The sequence below is a fragment of the Oncorhynchus keta genome, unplaced genomic scaffold, assembly GCF_023373465.1.
Source record: "Oncorhynchus keta strain PuntledgeMale-10-30-2019 unplaced genomic scaffold, Oket_V2 Un_contig_5785_pilon_pilon, whole genome shotgun sequence".
Classification (NCBI taxonomy): domain Eukaryota; kingdom Metazoa; phylum Chordata; class Actinopteri; order Salmoniformes; family Salmonidae; genus Oncorhynchus; species Oncorhynchus keta.
The window spans coordinates 1-11,430 of record NW_026288504.1 but is presented as its reverse complement, the minus strand read 5'-3'; the positions used below and the strand labels follow the sequence as shown (position 1 = coordinate 11,430).

The window sequence follows — 11,430 nt, the reverse complement described above, 5'->3', positions numbered from 1 at the left end:
TGACGAGAATCCGTTTTTCAACACATTGCTTCAAGGCAGAATGTTGTTATTTTGTTCTATTGTGAGACACTCAATGGTCAGACTTTTACAGAACAGTTTATCAAAATATAGTAAATATATTTTGCATATATTTTACAGTCATAGCTATGTCATATGTCATAACAGCTGACATAAAGAGCGTCTGCTAAATGACTTAAATGTAAATGTAAATAATTTGTCATAACCTGTCATAATATGGTCACAACACTGTCATGACACATATATTTAGACCTGTTTGTGACATATATTACATTATTTTATGGCTACACCTACATAAGAGTCAGAACCCACAGAACCTACCACTGTAGATATTTTATGATTGGTTATGACACCTACATAAGAGTCATAACCCACAGAACCTACCACTGTAGTTATTTTATGGTTGGTTACAACACCTACATAAGAGTCAGAACCCACAGAACCTACCACTGTAGTTATTTTATGGTTGGTTATGACACCTACATAAGAGTCAAACCCCACAGAACCTACCACTGTAGTTATTTTATGGTTGGTTATAACACCTACATAAGAGTCAGAACCCACAGAACCTACCACTGTAGTTATTTTATGGTTGGTTATGACACCGACATAAGAGTCAAAACCCACAGAACCTACCACTGTAGTTATTTTATGGCTGGTTATGACACCTACATAAGAGTCAAAACCCACAGAACCTACCACTGTAGATATTTTATGGCTGGTTATGACACCTACATAAGAGTCAAAACCCACAGAACCTACCACTGTAGTTATTTTATGGCTGGTTATGACACCTACATAAGAGTCAAAACCCACAGAACCTACCACTGTAGATATCAGTAAGCCAATACGAGAAGAGCAGTGACAGAAAGAAAACATTTGCCTGATTAGCGGGGTCGAGACAGTGGCAGTACAGGTAGAGGAGGAAAAGCAGGTAGCCGGCAGCAGCGCGTCGAGATGTAAATTAGTCGAGGTGAAGATGACAGTTAGCAACGATCTACCAGACAGTAGCCAGTCAACAGTTGCTTTTATTCCACGTCACAAATAAACCAACTTGTATGTGATTTGATTTGCCCTAAGTGTCTAAACGCTGGACTGAAAATCCCCATAGAGCACACGGAAGGTAATCGTGATGCATTTAGGAGGAGTGTTTACACTTCCTCCAGGCTGCAGGAGTGCTCCAGGGGAGATGGGGCATTTAATGTAAATGTGAGGATGGTTCTTTTAGCCCACCAACACGGTCTTGGTTCTGCAGCTCTAAAGAAAATAAGCAAGTCCTATGGATTCCTTCCTTCTCAGCTCATATCAGAGACCTGACAGGAGAGTGACAGGTCATTAAAAGGGAGAGTAGCCCATTATTGTCAGGTGCAGACTACACCACAGGACCTTCTGTGGCTCAGTTGGTAGAGCATGGCGCTTGTAACGCCAGGGTAGTGGGTCTCGATTCCGGGACCACCCATACGTAGAATGTATGCACACATGACTGTAAGTCGCTTTGGATAAAAGCGTCAGCTAAATGGCATATATTATTATTATTTTTATTATTACAGACACCCTGGTTCGATTCCAGGCTGTATCACAAACGGCCGTGATTGGGAGTCCCATAGGACTTGCCTAGTTAAATAAAGGATCAATAAAAAAATTGTTATAACCGTGTCATAACATGTTAGGACACTGGGTGTCAAGTGAAGTGTTACCAATAATTTCGTACGTAAAAAGATAAGATGTGTATGCACCCAGTGCCCAAGGAAGCAGAGGTAACCTGCCTAAATGATTAACGCCCCGTAGCACTCACTTCGGTAGCCATGAAGTGCTTTGAAAGGCTGACTCACATCAACAGTATCCTCCAGGAAACCCAAGACCCACTCCAATTCGCATATCGCCCCAACAGATCCACAGATGTCACAATCTCAATCACACTCCACACTGCCCTTTCACACCTGGACAAAAGGAACACCTATGTGAGAATGCTGTTCATTGACTACAGCTCAGTGTTCAACAACATAGTACCCTCAAAGCTCATTAATAAGCTAAGGACCCTGGGACTAAACACCTCCCTCTGCAACTGGATCCTGGACTTCCTGAAGGGCCGCCCCCAGGCGTTAAGGCAACAACACGACTGCTACGCTGATCCTCAACACAGGGGCCGCGCAGGGGTGTGTACTTTTTATTTTTCGTATTTTTTATTTAATATTTTTTTAACCAGGTGGACCAGTTGAGAACAAGTTCTCATTTACAACTGCGACCTGGCCAAGATAAAGCAAAGCAGTGCGACAAAAATGACAACACAGAGTTTCACATGGGATAAACAAACGTACAGTCAATAACACAATAGAAAAAGTCTATGTACAGTTTGTGCAAATGTAGTAAAATTAGGGAAGTAAGGAAATAAATAGGCCATATAGCTTCCAGCTTCAGTGATTTTTGCAATTCGTTTCCATCATTGGCAGCAGAAAACTGGAAGGAAAGGCGGGCAAAGGAGGTGTTGGCTTTGGGGATGACCAGTGAAATATACCTGCTGGAGCGCGTGCTACGGGTGGGTGTTGCTATGGTGACCAGTGAGCTGAGATAAGGCAGCATACTTAGTACCGGTATACTTGATAATTAGTCCCCTCCTGTTCTCCCTGTTCACCCATGACTGCCTGGCCAAACATGACTCCAGCACCATCATTAAGTTTGCTGACGACATAACAGTGGTTGGCCTGATCACCGACAACGATGAGACAGCCTATAGGGAGGAGGTCAGAGAACTGGCAGTGTGGTGCCAGAACAACAACCTCTCCCTCAATGTGAGCAAGACAAAGAAACTGATCGTGGAATACAGGAAAAGGTGGACCGAAACAGGCCCCCATTAACATCAACGGGGCTGAAGAGGGCACGACAAAACATTTACCCCGTCAGGAGACTGAAAAGATTTGGCATGGGTCCCCAGATCCTCAAAAAGTTCTACAGCTGCACCATTGAGAGCATCCTGACCGGTTGCATCACCGCCTGGTATGGCAACTGCTCTGCATCTGACGGTAAGTTGCTACAGAGGGTAGTGCGAACGGCCCAGTACATCACTGGGGTAAAGCTTCCTGCCATCCAGGACCTAGATAATAGGCGGTGTCAGAGGAAAGCCCATAAAATTGTCAGAGAATCCAGTCATCCAAGTCATAGACTGTCATCTCTGCTACCGCACGGCAAGCGATACCGGACCGCCAAGTCTAGGACCAAAAGGCTCCTTAACAGCTTAATTAAAACCTCTTTGGGATAGGGCTAGCATTTTCACTTTTGGATAAATAGCGTGCCCAATTTCAACTTTCTGCTTCTCATGCCAAGAATATAAGATATGCATATTATTAGTATATGTGGATAGAAAACACTCTGAAGTTTCTAAAACTGTTTGAATCATGTCTGTGAGTATTACAGAACTTATGTAGCAGGCAAAACCCGAGGACTAACCATTCAGAACAAAAAAAAATTAAGGTCACTGTCTATTCAATGAGTTTTCTTTGGGACACTAGATGAAATATGAGCTTGTTTGCAGTTCCTACCACTTCCACTGGATGTCACCAGCCTTTGGTTGAGGTTATTCCTTTGTGCAATGAAGAAGTACGGCCATCTTGGATTAGGGTAATGTTATGTGTACTGTTTGAGAGTTGCGCAAGACTAGGAAAGTAGCGTTAGTTTGTGATCCTCCTGTATTGAAAACAGATAGCCCCGTCTTCAATTTGATTCATTATTAACGTTTAAAAATACCTCAAGTTGTATTACAAAAGTAGTTTGAAATGTTTTGGCAAAGTTTACAAGTCACTTTTAAGATATTTTGTAGTGACGTTGCGCAAATGGGATGCTGCTTTTTTCTTGATCAAACGCACCAAATAAATGGACATTTTGGATATATATCGACGGAATTAATCGAACAAAAGCACCATTTGTGATGTTTATGGGACATATTGGAGTGCCAACTAAAGAAGCTCGTCAAAGGTAAGGCATGTTTTATATTTTATTTCTGCGTTTTATTTGAATCTGGCGCTTTGCATTTTCCTTGGCAATTGGCCAGGTGGGACATTTGTGTCCCGCCTATCCCAGAGAGGTTTTAATCTACTCTACTGCTACACTTAAATCACTCTGAGTGTTTTCCATTAATGACACCTCCATAAATACCTTTCCCCCTTTTTCTCTCCACTCTACAGAATGGACTCTTGGAAAGCCCCTTGGTAACTTGAGTATGGTAACATCAAAAGGTTAGGAACCTAACATTATTTTGGCAATCCAACCAGTTGAAAGTGTCCGTTGGTACTTAAAAAATGTGATGTCAGATCAGTTGTCGTCTGAGACATTATTAATGATGATAGGACAACATAAACTGTATCTTGGAAAGTCTACACGTTCTAGTTATCAGATTCACATGGAATTGTTGTGCAATTTAAATGTTTAAATATGAAACTATTTGTGAAAAGATGAAATGTCATTTTAGCTTCTAAATGAGAGACTTGTTTTCATAAGTGAACTATGCTCACACAGTGGCCCCGCTCAAGTGAACAGGCATTGGTTGTGAACTATGAAACACGCCCTTCTCTCCCCCATGACAAATGCCCAATGACGAAAGTCAACCTCTTATGTTCCCGATGACATGAGGACTGCTGTCCATAGTTTAAAAAGGGCAAATTTCAACGTGGAGGTGACAATCGACACGCTGAAGGGATGAATTTCAACTTTACCAGCCAGAATATAGCATGAGCTTATGGTATTGCAACTTGGTATGAACTTTGAACTCTTGTTCACTAAAGATGTGATACATCCTGGCCGTCGCGTTATCAGCAGCAGCTGAATGACAGGGTACTACATCGAATCCGTTCTACCACCGAAAGACAGGGTACTACATCGTATCCGTTCTACCACCAGACGAACGACTACAACGTATCTGCTCAGAAATACTCTTCAAAGGACAAGGGAGATCTCTGCTGTGCAACCTAGCCTTCCATCTTCGACCAATCTATCGAAGCGCTGCTCAGAGTAAATATATTTCTTGAATTTTCCTTTTCCGAATGGGCAGTTATTTAGAATGCATACAATTCTGTATTTACGATAGCATAGCTTCATAAGATCAGATAGAGACCCAATCCTTTTGTTTCTCAGTCTTCACGCACTTTCATTCAAACCCAACCCCCTTTCTTTGTGTAACCAGCCGTCATATCGGTTTCGTCCACTAGGGATGTTTCCTTTTATGACATAATTAGTCGTCAATGTATGATCCATCCTGTGTATATGTAATTCTGTGGGACTATTTAGGTATTTTGTAAATAAATGATGAATCCAAATTTTGTATTGCAGATTCAACTTGTTAGCCAGGGTTCGTGAAGATAACCAAGAATTTACAACTTTCAGATGAGACTGAATAAGGTGACGATTAATAATTGACTGCTATTGATATAAAAGATTACCAGGTCTTTAAGAGTTTATTCGGAAGACAACAGCTCTATAAACATTCTTTCGTGGTGCCCCGACTTCTTAGTTAATTACATTTGCATGATTAGTTTAATCAGGTAATATTAATTACAGAGAATTGATTTTATAAAATAGCATGTCATGTCATTTAATCCATAGTAAAGACACAACAATACTATATTTCCACACTAAATACATGCACTAAGATAAACATGGTCAACACCTGGGCTGCTTTCAAAAACTATCATGATAGTCCACCCTGCCACACGGCTAGCATATATATAACATTGCAAATGGTTTTGAAAGAACTGTTCTATCATTCAGTAAGTTCCGTTGCCATACGTAGCAAAACGTTAAGACCAACTGAACGTACCCCGGTGTTTTAAAAGCCTAGCATATGCATAGTGCATTCATACCCTTGGCTGACGCCTACAGCTAGACCTGCTGCCACCAATACTGGTGAAGCAGACAACATCCCTAGTCCTGCTGCGGCTAGACCGCCGTACGCTGCCAGTTTACAGTAAAACGTAATATCGCTGATCTTTCTCTGAGCCTCTTCATAGTCAGCACTGGTGTAGTGTTCTCCTCCGTTGTCCTCCTCCACCATCTCCTCGATCTTCTCCAGCAGCTCTCTAACCTGAGTGTTATCTTTTCTCTTGTCATTGATTAGGGAGTGATATCTGCCCCCACAGATATTGATGAGTCTCCGTAACTCTTTGCTCTGAGCAAGAAACCCTTTGACTGATTTCCCCTTCAGTTGATCTCCATGTGTGAACAGCAAGATGGTGTACATTGAGGCATCTTCTCCAAAGTTCTCTTGGATCCACTTCACAGTGTTCCTCTCCTCCTCTGTGAACCTCCCCAGTCTGATCACCAGCAGGAACACATGGGGTCCTGGGACTGACATATAGATGGCCTTTTCTATTTCTCTTTTTATCTCTTCTTTAGACATTGTTGTGTCATAGAGTCCCGGGTGTCGATGACATCAATCTTCCTCCCATACACCTCTCCACTATGTTTCTCACTCTTTGTAGTTACAGGCACTGGAGAAGCCTCCACTTTAAACACCTCCCTCCCCAGGATGGTGTTTCCTGTTGTACTCTTCCCTGATCCAGTCTTCCCCACCAGAACTATCCTCAGGTCAGAGAGCTGCCCTGAAACTGGAAACAGACAAGAAGTGTTTGAGATGATAATTTTCAGTAGCCATTTATCAAGACACTATGTGTTCCTGCACAGTATGTGTGTGTGTGTACCTTGGCATTGACCAGTGAGTGTCAACAGGAACAGAATCTTCAGAATCCTTCCTGTCCCTTGTTCCATCTCTACTACTGCAGCCAACCAAAAACATGGAAACAGACAATGACCTCATTACAAAATACAAAGTCCACATTTCTTCAGTGACTCATCCAAAGCGTTTGGCCAAGTTCCAACGTTATCACGCCCTGACCTTAGATTTCTCTGTTTTCTATATATTTTGGTTAGGTCAGGGTGTGACTAGGGTGGGTATGCTAGTTTTTGTATTGTCTAGGGTTTTTGTATGTCTTGGCTTTTGTAGGTCTAGGGTTTTTGTATGTTTATGTTGGCCTGATATGGTTACCAATCAGAGACCACTGTTTATCGTTGTCTCTGATTGAGGATCAAATTTAGGTAGCCATTTCCTTTGGTGTTTGTAGGATCTTGTTCTATGTTTAGTTGACTGTCTGCACTATTCATATAGCTTCACGTTTCGTTCGATTGTTTGTAGTTTTGTTAGTTGAGTTTCAGTTATTAAATATCATGTGGAATTCTACTCCCGCTGCGCCTTGGTCTCATCTTCGTGACGAACGTTCACAGATGAGGAGAGAAATTATTAATTTTTCAGCTATTTGACTTCTAAACAATAAAAACTATAAGACTATAAACTATAAAAGAGTAATGATATGCGGTACAACTGTTGTAAAACACAGTACATTCCCTAAAATAAGTAGTGATATGCTGTATAACTGTGGATAAACACAGTCCTTAACAACGTAGCCTACATCAGGTGAACATAATGTGCTCATATGGGCGTATCAAATGACATTCTAAACATGGTTATTATTCTACCGCTGCCTGTCTGCTGCTGTTAAGACCAGATAGACCAGTTAGAGGTCGTGTTCCATTACCATCAAACATCACATCTACTGTGTTGACAGACAGGAACAGTTCAGACAATAATTAAGTGGAATCAGTATAACTGAAACCAGTGCTAAATGTGTAAATCAGGAGGTGTCTGAACACATAGCATAGTGTTCCTCTGTTCCTCTGCTCAGATGTTGCTGACACCAGATCTTACAACACCTGGATAGGTATTTTATATATCAGCTAACCACATCATGTGTCTATCAGTCATCCATTGGTTGATACATGCAACCTCTAAGCAGTTTGACCTTAGTCAGTACTCGACAAAAAACCTGCAGGTGTGTCCTCACAGCAACAACCTGCTATAAGACGGCTGTTGACCCAAGGTACAGTATACTGCACTATCTCTGCACTAAACAAGGTACAGTATACTGCACTATCTCTACACTAAACAAGGTACAGTATACTGCACTATCTCTGCACTAAACAAGGTACAGTATACTGAACTATCTCTACACTAAACTAGGTACAGTATACTGCACTATCTCTGCACTAAACAAGGTACAGTATACTGCACTCTGCACTAATCAAGATACAGTATACTGCACTATCTCTGCACTAAACAAGGTACAGTATACTGCACTATCTCTGCACTAAACAAGATACAGTATACTGCACTATCTCTGCACTAAACAAGATACAGTATACTGCACTATCTCTGCACTAAACAAGGTACAGTATACTGCACTATCTCTACACTAAACAAGGTACAGTATACTGCACTATCTCTGCACTAAACAAGGTACAGTATACTGCACTATCTCTGCACTAAACAAGGTCTATACTGCACTAAACAAGACAGTATACTCTGCACTAAACAAGATACAGTATACTGCTATCCTAAACAAGATAAAAGTATACTGCACTATCTTTTGCACTAAACAAGGCACAGTATACTGCACTATCTGCAATAAACAAGGAAAGTATACTGCACTATCTCTGCACTAAACAAGATACAGTATACTGCACTATATCTGCACTAAAATATACAGTATACTGCACTAAACAAGATACAGTATACTGCACTATCTCTACACTAAACAAGGTACAGTATACTGCACCATCTCTGCACTACTCAATGTACAGTATACTGCACTAAACAAGATACAGTATACTGCACTATCTCTGCACTAACAAGATACAGTATACTGCACTATCTGCACTAAACAAGGTGAGTATATGCAAAATTATCTCTGCACTAATCAAGGTACAATATACTGCACTAAACAAGATACAGTATACTGCACTATCTCTGCACTAAACAAGATACAGTATACTGCACTATCTCTGCACTAATCAGGTACAGTATACTGCACTAATCAAGGCACTAAACAGATATACTGCACTATCTCTGCACTAAACAAGATACAGTATACTGCACTATCTCTGCACTAAACAAGGTACAGTATACTGCACTATCTCTGCACTAAACAAGGTACAGTATACTGCACTATCTCTGCACTAAACAAGATACAGTATACTGCACTATCTCTGCACTAAACAAGATACAGTATACTGCACTATCTCTGCACTAAACAAGGTACAGTATACTGCACTATCTCTGCAATCAGGTCAAACTGCACTATCTGCACTAAACAAGATACAGTATACTGCACTATCTCTGCACTAAACAAGATACAAAGTATACTGCACTATCTCTGCACTAAACAAAGATACAGTATACTGCACTATCTCTGCACTAAACAAGATACAGTATACTGCACTATCTCTGCACTAATCAAGATACAGTATACTGCACTATCTCTGCACTAATCAAGGTACAGTATACTGCACTAATCAATCAGGTGCAGTATACTGCACTATCTCTCACACTAAACAAGATAAACAGTATATACTGCACTATCTCTGCACTAATCAAGGTACAGTATACTGCACTATCTCTGCACTAATCAAGATACAGTATACTGCACTATCTCTGCATAATCAAGGTACAGTATACTGCACTATCTCTGCACTAAACAAGGTACAGTATACTGCACTATCTCTGCACTAATCAAGGTACAGTATACTGCACTATCTCTGCACTAAACAAGGTACAGTATACTGCACTATCTCTGCACTAATCAAGGTACAGTATACTGCACTATCTCTGCATCTCTGCACTATCTCTGCACTAATCAAGGTACAGTATACTGCACTATCTCTGCACTAAACAAGGTACAGTATACTGCACTATCTCTGCACTAAACAAGGTACAGTATACTGCACTATCTCTGCACTAAACAAGGTACAGTATACTGCACTATCTCTGCACTAATCAAGGTACAGTATACTGCACTATCTCTGCACTAATCAAGGTACAGTATACTGCACTATCTCACTAATCAAGGTACAGTATACTGTAAATATCTGCACTAATCAGGGTCTATGCACTAATCAAGGTACAGTATCAAGGGTGCACTATCTCTGCACTAATCAAGGTACAGTATACTGCACTATCTCTGCACTAAACAAGGTACAGTATACTGCACTATCTCTAACAAGATTTTACAGGTATATGCTGCACTATCTCTGCACTAATCAAGGTACAGTATACTGCACTATCTCTGCACTAAACAAGGTACAGTATACTACACTATCTCTGCACTAATCAAGGTACAGTATACTGCACTATCTCTGCACTAAAACAAGGTACAGTATACTGCACTAAAAACAAGGTACAGTATACTACACTATCTCTGCACTAATCAAGGGTACAGTATACTGCACTATCTCTGCACTAAACAAGATACAGTATACTGCACTAACTACAAGATACAGTATACTGCACTATCTCTGCACTAATCAAGGTACAGTATACTGCACTATCTCTGCACTAAACAAGGTACAGTATACTGCTACACACTATCTCTGCACTAAACAAGATACATGTATACTCTGCACTAAACAAGATACAGTATACTGCACTATCTCTGCACTAAACAAGGTACAGTATACTGCACTATCTCTGCACTAAACAAGATACAGTATACTACACTATCTCTGCACTAATCAAGATACAGTATACTGCAATTAAACAAGATACAGTATACTGCACTATCTCTGCATTAAACAAGGTACAGTATACTGCACTATCTCTGCACTAATCAAGATACAGTATACTGCACTATCTCTGCACTAAACAAGATACAGTATACTGCACTATCTCTGCACTAATCAAGATACAGTATACTACACTATCTCTGCACCTAATCAGGTACAGTATACTGCACTATCTCTACACTAAACAAGGTACAGTATACTGCACACTAATCTCTGCACTAAACAAGGCAAATGTTTCAGGTGAAAGTCTAACCATTCTTCTCCTTTCACTGTTCTACAATATTAAAACGTGTATAAGTACAAACATACTGTATAGCAGAATGTGATTGTTAACAGCTACATGATTATATTGTTTTGACATTTTGATGTTAAGTGATGTGATCATATGATTATTTATGCATAAATGTGAACAGACCTGGTATCAATAAAATGTCAACTTAATATTGTGCTACAGTTATTTAACTACTGTAGAGTAGATTGTTGTACAACAATTAATTAGTAAGGTAGTTAAGTTGAATACTCACTTTTAGTGTGGTTGCACAGATCCGTATATTGTTGTCCCCTGTTGTCACTCGAGAGACCTGAAGCAGTGGGCCTGCTGGTTTTGCATAGCCAGGTGCCGCAGGTGGGTGGAGATTTACTTCGACCAATGGAATGGTCTTAAACTCATGCAAAACTAAAGCGCCCAATGTGCTGCACCTTACATTCTGTTAAGTTTCATTTTCCCAGCAACTAATCACTTCTAGCCAATGAGAG

The 11,430-nt window shown here is 40.5% G+C and overlaps 1 pseudogene; it reads right to left on the bottom strand.

The window, feature by feature from the left end:
* Window positions 1–5,436: 5,436 nt before the first annotated feature.
* On the bottom strand, window positions 5,437–11,214 carry LOC127925542 (GTPase IMAP family member 7-like; annotated as a pseudogene).
* Window positions 11,215–11,430: the final 216 nt, after the last annotated feature.